This window comes from Lepisosteus oculatus, chromosome 19 (assembly GCF_040954835.1).
Source record: "Lepisosteus oculatus isolate fLepOcu1 chromosome 19, fLepOcu1.hap2, whole genome shotgun sequence".
Classification (NCBI taxonomy): domain Eukaryota; kingdom Metazoa; phylum Chordata; class Actinopteri; order Semionotiformes; family Lepisosteidae; genus Lepisosteus; species Lepisosteus oculatus.
The window spans coordinates 7578471-7587181 of record NC_090714.1 but is presented as its reverse complement, the minus strand read 5'-3'; positions in this window follow the sequence as shown (position 1 = coordinate 7587181).

The window sequence follows — 8711 nt, the reverse complement described above, 5'->3', positions numbered from 1 at the left end:
ATGGTGATGTTCTCCGTCTCCACAACATTTTCAGGCTGGTGATCGTACCAGTGATTAGGCACTTTTAGGCCAAGCTCTTGAAGCATTGACCAGTGCAAGTAGCTAGCTATTTTATTGTGCCGATGCGTATATTCTTTCGGCGCTAGATTAGAGCATCCAGGAACAATATGGCTGATATGCTCCTCTTGTTCATGACATAACCTTCATTTGCCATTCACACCCATCTTGAGGATATTCCTCTGATGATAATGAGTGTTCAATGCCTGATCTTGAGCTGCCGTGAGAAGATTCTCTGTCTCTCCTTGTAGCCCAGAGCTTGGTACCCATCCAAAGGTCAATTTTCTGTCAACATAATTGTTAAAAGTCTGTATGTAAAACTGACCGTGGAGTGGCTTTGACAAGAGTTTGTTGATTTTCTCTTCGATGAGCAAGGCCTTCATTCTACTCTTGATGAACTCCTGACTAGATGTTTTTGTATGGGAGTTGATTTCAGGCTTGATGTATCGGCTCTTGGTTTCCTCGCCGATGTTGACCAGAGAGTATTTCTTCTTCGTTTCTTCATGTCTTATTATGAGCCTATTTGTCGAAAGCTTCCTTGATGCACTCGCTTAGGCCAACAATTGCGCTCTTGTATGCAGTTTCCACCCCAGTGAGCCCCTCGGCCACAACTGTTCCTAGGTATATATATTTGGTCTACATCGGCTTTTGGGTGCAGGAGACCATGCTTTGTTAGCAATTTTCTGGTCTTCCTATCCATCTCCTGGATTTCCTGCTCTCTCCAGTCGATGGTTCCAAAGCTGTACTGCTAAGCTGTATATCTTGTTCTTCGAGTTAAGCTCAGTGCCAAGGATGAGTCTGATTCGGCGGTACTATTCTTTCTGGATTTTCTCTTTTATTTTGTTGAATACCATTGGTTTGGTCTACACCAAGGTACTTGTAGACCTTGTTCAAGATTCTGGATTTCGCCGTCATCATTTAGTCTGGTGTTCGGGCCAGTGTCAAGTTTGCCTCTCTTGATGGTCACTTTGCAGCACTTGTCCAGTTCAAACTCTATCTGGATGTCATCACTAAATGTCTTGACTATGCTGGGCTCTTGATCCAGCTGACCATCATCGTTAGCGAACAGCTATGTAACGTTCATGTAAAGCAGGTGGCTGACCCTGTGCTCTTTATCCTATGTTACCGCTGTTAAGAAAATTAGTCAGTGGAATCATTGACACACAAAATAGCAGTGGTGACAAGGAGTTGCCTTGGAATATTCCCCGTTTGATGGCAGTTCTACCAGTCTTATTATTATTATTATTATTATTATTATTATTATTATTATTATTATTATTATTATTATATATACCTAATACTTATTGTACTTATTATGTTGAATTGATAGTTTATCCAAAGCATGTGTACCAAATTACACAGCAGGGTACTGGAGCAATGTGGGGAAAGAGGATTGAGGCTTGCTAAAGAGTATCTGAGCAGAATCTCTCTTGGGATTTGAACCCACAGCCTTGTTACATGAGCAATATTAAAACAGCCAAGTGTATTGCACAGGATTTAAATAACAAGACTGTGTCTGAGCAATTTCTATCATGAGAAAATGTCCTGGCTTGCAATGTAGGTTTTCATTACATTACATTCTATAATGGTAGATTTCATTACTGAATTGGGAAAAATTAACTGAGACAACAGGGATGGGTATCCCATCTCCAGACAAGAACAGAGAAAGGGCTGGAATAAATCCATATTTATTTAGGACACATCTGGCTGTGCAGAACAAGGATTTATGCTTACGCGAAACAGATACTGTCCAATGTTGCCTGTTGGTTCTGAGATCTCAAACGCAAAGGCATCAGTTTTACAATTATCTATATCAGCATCTGAGCATTTACTTCACACGCTGCTGTGTCAGTTGATCAAGCCTTTTAGGAAACAATGCTCGTGTGATGAATCCACCCCTGCCCTCCTGGGTAAAAAGCCAAACCATAGCTAGCTAGATTTAAACAATTTATCATTGTGTCATGCTCTGTATCGTGAAACAAAAAATATGAATGCTTTCCACTTTACTTCCTAATAATCATTAGTGTTAATACCCTGTGCTGTTAGCTTGCTTTATGGCATTCTGAAGTCTGGTGATGTCACAAGGAGTCCTGTTTCACTGAGCTGGTACTAATCTGGGAACTCTGCACACAGATTTACTGCATATTAAATGGATATGAAGCATGTGAATGAGATTGGATTGGTTAGGATTGATATTAATTATAGGTCTAACATTATTACAGAGTTAATTGTACTGTGCCCAATAATACTTTCATCAATTTCCCTACGGGATTAATAAAGTATTATCTATCTATTACAGAGTTATAATTGTACTGTGCCCAATGTTTCTTTAATGAAGTGATGGGATGAATTTTACCCAAGTGTTTGTCCATGCAGATCTCCTACACAGCAGCTGTAAGTGAGATATATTATACTCACAAGTGGTGTGAAGGCATTGGATTGCCTGCAGTGTAGTTGTATTTCACTTCACCAGTCACACTTACCGATGCAACAGGGCATTTCTTCCATGTTCCTGGCGCAGTTCAGATCCCAGCTACATAATGCTGGACTGAGGACAGATACTGCTGCATTCTTCCAGATGCCCCACAAGCCAAGATCTTAAGGATGTTAAGGATAACTTGGTAGGCCTCAGACCCATCTAGCTCTCCTATACTGCTTTCTATAACTGTAAACCACTACCTGGGGGACTTTGGTCACAGCTAACCTCTGGGAGCTGAACCAGAGAGCCTGATCTCTGAGCCACACAGAGCTTCATCTTTTTCTGCTAAGCAGCCATCTGTACTGTGTGCCTTGTGATCACACACTTCCTTTACAAAGTTTCTCTTCATTGTTAAGTAGTAAAACACTACACCCATATAAATATTGCATTTACAAGTAAAGAAAAATGCATCTTCTTATTGAACACAGCATCTGTCTTCTGCTTCACTCACTGTCAAGGCCAGTTTTTCTACTGGCCATCCTGGAAACAGACACCTGGACACATAAGCACTTGAACTTCTCTAGGTGGCCCAGGTATATCAGGAACATAGTTGAGCTACCGACTGGGAATTCTAAATTGGACAGGCAAACATAAGTTGCAACCTTATTCATGGAAGGAAAAATATCACACTCTTTGCACCAGATGATTCCCTTAGAAAACCCTATTTCTTACAAACTGAAAAATACAGTTTCCAGTCTTAACCAGCCACGTGCACATCAATAGCAGAACACAGGAGCCATTTTTGTACAGCGAGTCCCAGTTTTATGACTCTGATCAGAGCAATATATAGCACATTAGATAACTGATTGAGATTAGTTCTCCTGCTCGTAAACAACCTTGTTTTGGTGCCACAGGGTTTGGGAGTGTCCAGGAAGGACGCACCACACTTAAACTTTCACTGTAAAGTACAATACTGAAAAAGCTATGCCATTTCACAAGTATTGTAAACACAGGTAAAAATGTTAATGTTTTAATACTATGTTGATGAGCCGTTTCATATCACAGCCCTTTAACATGATATGATATAGAAAAGATAAGAGTGTTAGCAGTTACAATGCAACACAAGCACATTTCAAATTGGCCTCTGAGTTTAATACTAAACTAAGGCCTAGCACATTTGGCTATTTTAAGAGAAAGATAAAACAACCTTATAAATTTTGAATTTTAAGTAGAACGTTCAGTGTTTATTATTTTTCTACAAGAAAATGACAATGTTTTCAAAACAGAAGTATCAGAACAACCGCTGGACGATTGTAATTATGTGTAGGGAGCCTATCAAGAAAATAGATGAACAACGTTTTTTAAAAAGGGTGCAACCTGATTCGTGCAAAGACTTGAAAGAGAATCTGCTACCTGCTGTGTCTAAAAAAGACAACAAAATTAAATAGTGAAATGCTAAAGGTGATTACAGGCAAATGCTACAGTGAGCAATGGTTTTGTTTACAGAATTTAAAAATAAAGACTATATACTGCACTCCAGAATAGTATTCAAGCTCACAAAACTAGCAATGAGATGACACTTTCAACCTGACTCTAATTCTGGTCCACAGCAGAAAAGCACTTTCTATATAATGACCAACACCGTCTACATGACTTTTGTGGATCTAATCTCCAGGATTGTATTTCAGTTTTTATTTAAAAACTGAATCAAAAGCTAAATAAGGATGGATTTAGGAAGAACATAAATCAATTGTTTCTGTTTTTGCTAAATGTTATACACAGCAGAAGTTTAAGAGCCATTTATTGTGACAACATGAAACCATAATATTTGTCTTGGCTTTAATTTAATTTTCTTTCTTGTCACAGGTGTGTTTGGGTGTGTGAAATTTCTTCTGTGATCTGCAAATCAAAGTGCAATGGAAAAGTGCAAATTTGTGTTATTGTTTTTCCCGAAATGATAAATATAAGAAAATTGACTTCTTTGTGGTCTCAATTAATTATCTGTTATCAGCACCACAGAATACAAGCAAATGTTTCAGCTAACACACATCCAAGATCCTCTTTTACAGTGCTAAAGGAGAGCAATTTGCAATGTGCTGCTGCAAAGTGCTTTTAATCAGGAGACATTACAAAGGAATCAAATGCTAGAAACAGGAAATCCTGTGCCAAGTAGTCAGTTTGCTAACTGGTCTTTTGCACATGGGCAAAGCACATTTTACAAAGACGATGAGCACTCTGGAACTGACCAGCATTAAATGAGAAAGCATTCAGTTTTTGCTGAGAATGTATGAGGTGTTGATTTACACAGTTCCTCCACTGTCAACACATGAGGATGCACTCAGATCTACTTAGTGCCTATAACAATAGTAGAAAGCAGAATCATTTCAATGCTTTGAATTTGGGAAGCAATATCACCGAAAGAATACAGAGTAAACAGGCCATCTCGGGAAGATGCATTGCATCAATGTTACATATGGGAGAGTGCCTCTTTCTTGACACATTTGACATTTTTTGCTTTCTTGCCAATATTTTTCTTGGCAAAGTTTCGCTCAGTGTGTGTTTTCAGGTTCCACTTTTTAGAGTTAGGATATAAAAAGGATGCAGCAAAATGATTGCCCAATAAATCATGTGATTTCACCAGAAGGAGGAAGAGAGAGAGAAGGAATAATATGAGCAACTGATGGATACTGGAGCTTTTGTGACCTCTGGACATGGGTTTTTCACTGAGTCATGGAAAGAGGCTGAATTCTCTGGAAAAGCAGTATTTTTGATGAACGAGTTTTGGAAGCAGCTTACCTGCCGAGTGTGCGTACTTAGTAGCTCATAGAGGAGCTCAAACTTTTATTTTGTTAATGGCATGTGGTTTAGACTATATTCCCTGCGTTACAGAATAAAGGGCACTTATTTTTACTCTTGGGCTGTGTGTGTGCATTTATTTACCTTGGCCCACACATTAAAATATCACTGCTACAGACATCGCTGTCACCGAACAGACATCTGTGCACAAAGTGTGACTTTTTATATCAAGAGATAAGCATGCCAGGAATTTCCCCAGATATTATCTGCTCCTAATACCATTTCTGAACTGTATGTTCAAAGATAGTCATAGATGTTTCTCTCTATTTCTGCTGGGTTTAGAAATTACTTTGCCCCATCCTCAGAAAATAACAGCTATGAAATGTTATTTTCTTTTAATTTTCATGAGTCATTATTCTGAGAATCTAAGTGCATGGAAATTGCTAGCAAAAAAGTTACTTTCAGAAATGTGCAAAATGACATTTGGCCATTTCTTTCTGTACAGTGTGCTGTGCAGTATCCTGAATGCTATCAATTCAGCTCAGTACCTTATTGCCATTAATGGAGTTTGTAACCAAAGCTTGGGAGGGAAGACAACAACCACATTCAATCAGACCTGGCAGTCAATATTTAGCAGTCATTCCCAATATCATTCCCTTTCCTAAAACACTATAAAAACCGTATGTGACCCCCTTCTCTCCCTCACATTCATCTTTTTCATTCCTCCTCCACCCCATCTCAACCTCTGCAGCTGCCCCTTTGTCACCTTGCACAGGGGTCCTGGCCATGAGGTCAGCCCTCAACCAAACAGGTTAAGCAAACTTTTCAACAAACACTCCATATTTCTTTCAGGACACTTTATTCTTGTGTGTTGTTGTTCCAAGTGAATTTTAGTTCAATACTTTATTGCCGTACTTTATGCACCAATGTATCCCAGATTAAAAAAAAAAAAAGAAAACAGTATAAAACAAATATTACACTTACAAAAAACAACAAAAATACATTTTACACTTACACATACTGTTCACAGTACATATTAATCAATTAATTAATCAATCAATTCAGTCAATGCAACATCCAAGATCTACATATTGAGGTGCCTGATGGCCTCTAGTTCTATTTCTAAACTCAAACCAGGCATTTTTCACTAAGGCATTGCAAAGGCAGTCATAGTGCGTGTGTGAACTGAGGTAAACACAACACTTTTTAGAGAATAGGTTTTTAAATACTTTTAAATAATTCAATACAGAACCTTGCTAAAGTGAAAATTGCAAGAACTCAAGAAAATTACCAACAAAAGAGGGTTGCTCACTTTATTTTTAGTAGAATCTTGATACAAGGATCTGGCATCATTTTTATACTTATCCATTGATATACAGTATATTGCTAACAACCCAAGGGAAACTTTACTGCACAAAAGCCTGGAGAAATACAGTAGAAGTAAATATAAGAGCTGTCCTAATGTCATTCACATGAGGAGCAGTTTTATTTTCTCAAGGAAAAAAAAGTCATGGTACACATCTGGGAAAACCAATGCTAAAAAGAATGGATTTATCACAAGCCAACGAAACTCACTACACCACCTAAGACTAAACACAGAGTTGAGCTAGAACACATAAGCTGGCAAACAAGAGACTTCTGCATGACCTATAATCAATCACAAAGTCTCCTCACGTCCAGTCACAAAATGAAGGGAAGTCTCTAATGTAACAATCACAAGAACAATGGTCTGAATAAGACAAGGGTTTTTTAAGAAGTGCCTTTTGGATTGCATACTGCATACTACCATACAACATACTACAATTACAAAGTGGTCACAAACACTGCCACTGAGAATGCAGGTTCTTGCACAGTAATGCACATATTGACCACAATATTAGTGCTTGGGTACTAAGAGAACTACTGTACATGCCCCGGAGACATCATTCCATCACAAAATCTTATGAAAATCCTAGGAAAATTGTGAATTACTTGCTTGAAAACTGATTATCTTCTTAAACACTCTCACATCATGGCACATACTGTACTTCAGGTGATGGAAAAACTCAACTTTTCCAACTAGAGTTTGAAACGGATCAAGAGGGATTCAAACTTGTCAGTGACTTGATGAAAGCTGTCAGATCAGGCCATATGAAAAACTAAAGAGAAGCTGCCAAAAATCTACAAAACAGACTTTATAAAGCCACCCATCCAGTGATTTATGCTTTGATGTATAGGAACGTACTGCATTTGAACTTGAACTTGAACTTTATTGCCATATGTAACCGGTAAATTTAGAGGTACAATGGAATTCTTACTTACAGAAAGTCTCTCGATTGTTAAAAAAGTGTAAAACACAAAGTGCAGGCAGTGCATCAAGACAATATACAAACAAACAGTAGACAGTATACAAGTAAACAACTAAACAGTTCGAATGTAAACAATGCAGACATGTAAACGATGACTGTAATAACTAAAATTGCAATGAGTTAAATGGTGTAGATGTGGTCCGAGGGGCATGGCCAAATGTGCTCGCCAATCGCACTGCTTGTGGGTAGAAGCTATTGAATAATATGGTGGTAAGTGTCTATATGCTCTTGTACAGCATCTCTTGCCTGAGGGAAGTGGGGTGAAGAGCTCATGCCTGGGGTGGTGACTCAGCCGATGATCTTCTGGGCCACATTCACCATTCTCTGCCTTACCACACGGTGATCCCGTTGGTGAGGATGCTCTCGATGGTGCAGTGGTAGAAGTTCACCAACACAGGTACTGGCATCCCCCATCGCTTGTGGCACCTCAGGAAATAGAGGCGCTTCTGAGCCTTCAAGATAATGCTTGTGTTCACAGTCCAGGTTAGGTCATTAGAAATGTGAATTCCCAAAAACCTAAAGCTGGTGACTGTTTCCACTTCTGTTCCATCAATACTGAGTGGGCTATGAGTGTGTGGCCTGTGCCTCTGAAAGTCCACTATTAGTCCTTTTGTTTTACTCATGTTCAAGTCCAGGTTATTGCTATGACATCACTGATATAAATATATAAATATATAAATATAAGTATATAAATTGAACTCAAATAAAATACGTTCTGGATCTCAATTTAGAAAAAACAGTTTTGTAGACTGCGTAAGCTTTATATCTTTGAATCAAATGCCCAATTATTTAATATTCTTGATTATTTCAAAAATTGGTATACTAGTTTAAATATATTTGTTAGATGAGGTCTCATGCAAAATCTTGTCAAAGTGCCCAGCACATTGTAGCTGTTCTAACATTATGTTTAATAAACATACTAACATTAAGATACAGTTGGTAATTCTGTAGCATTCCTTCATTGTTCTGAAACCACTCTTAATTACCACCTTAATTGCAACGCCAGCAGCTACTGTATATCACTCTGCAACTCACAGCTGGCGAACCCAGTTTGAGCCTGGCCAGTACCTGGATGGGAGACTTCCTGAGAA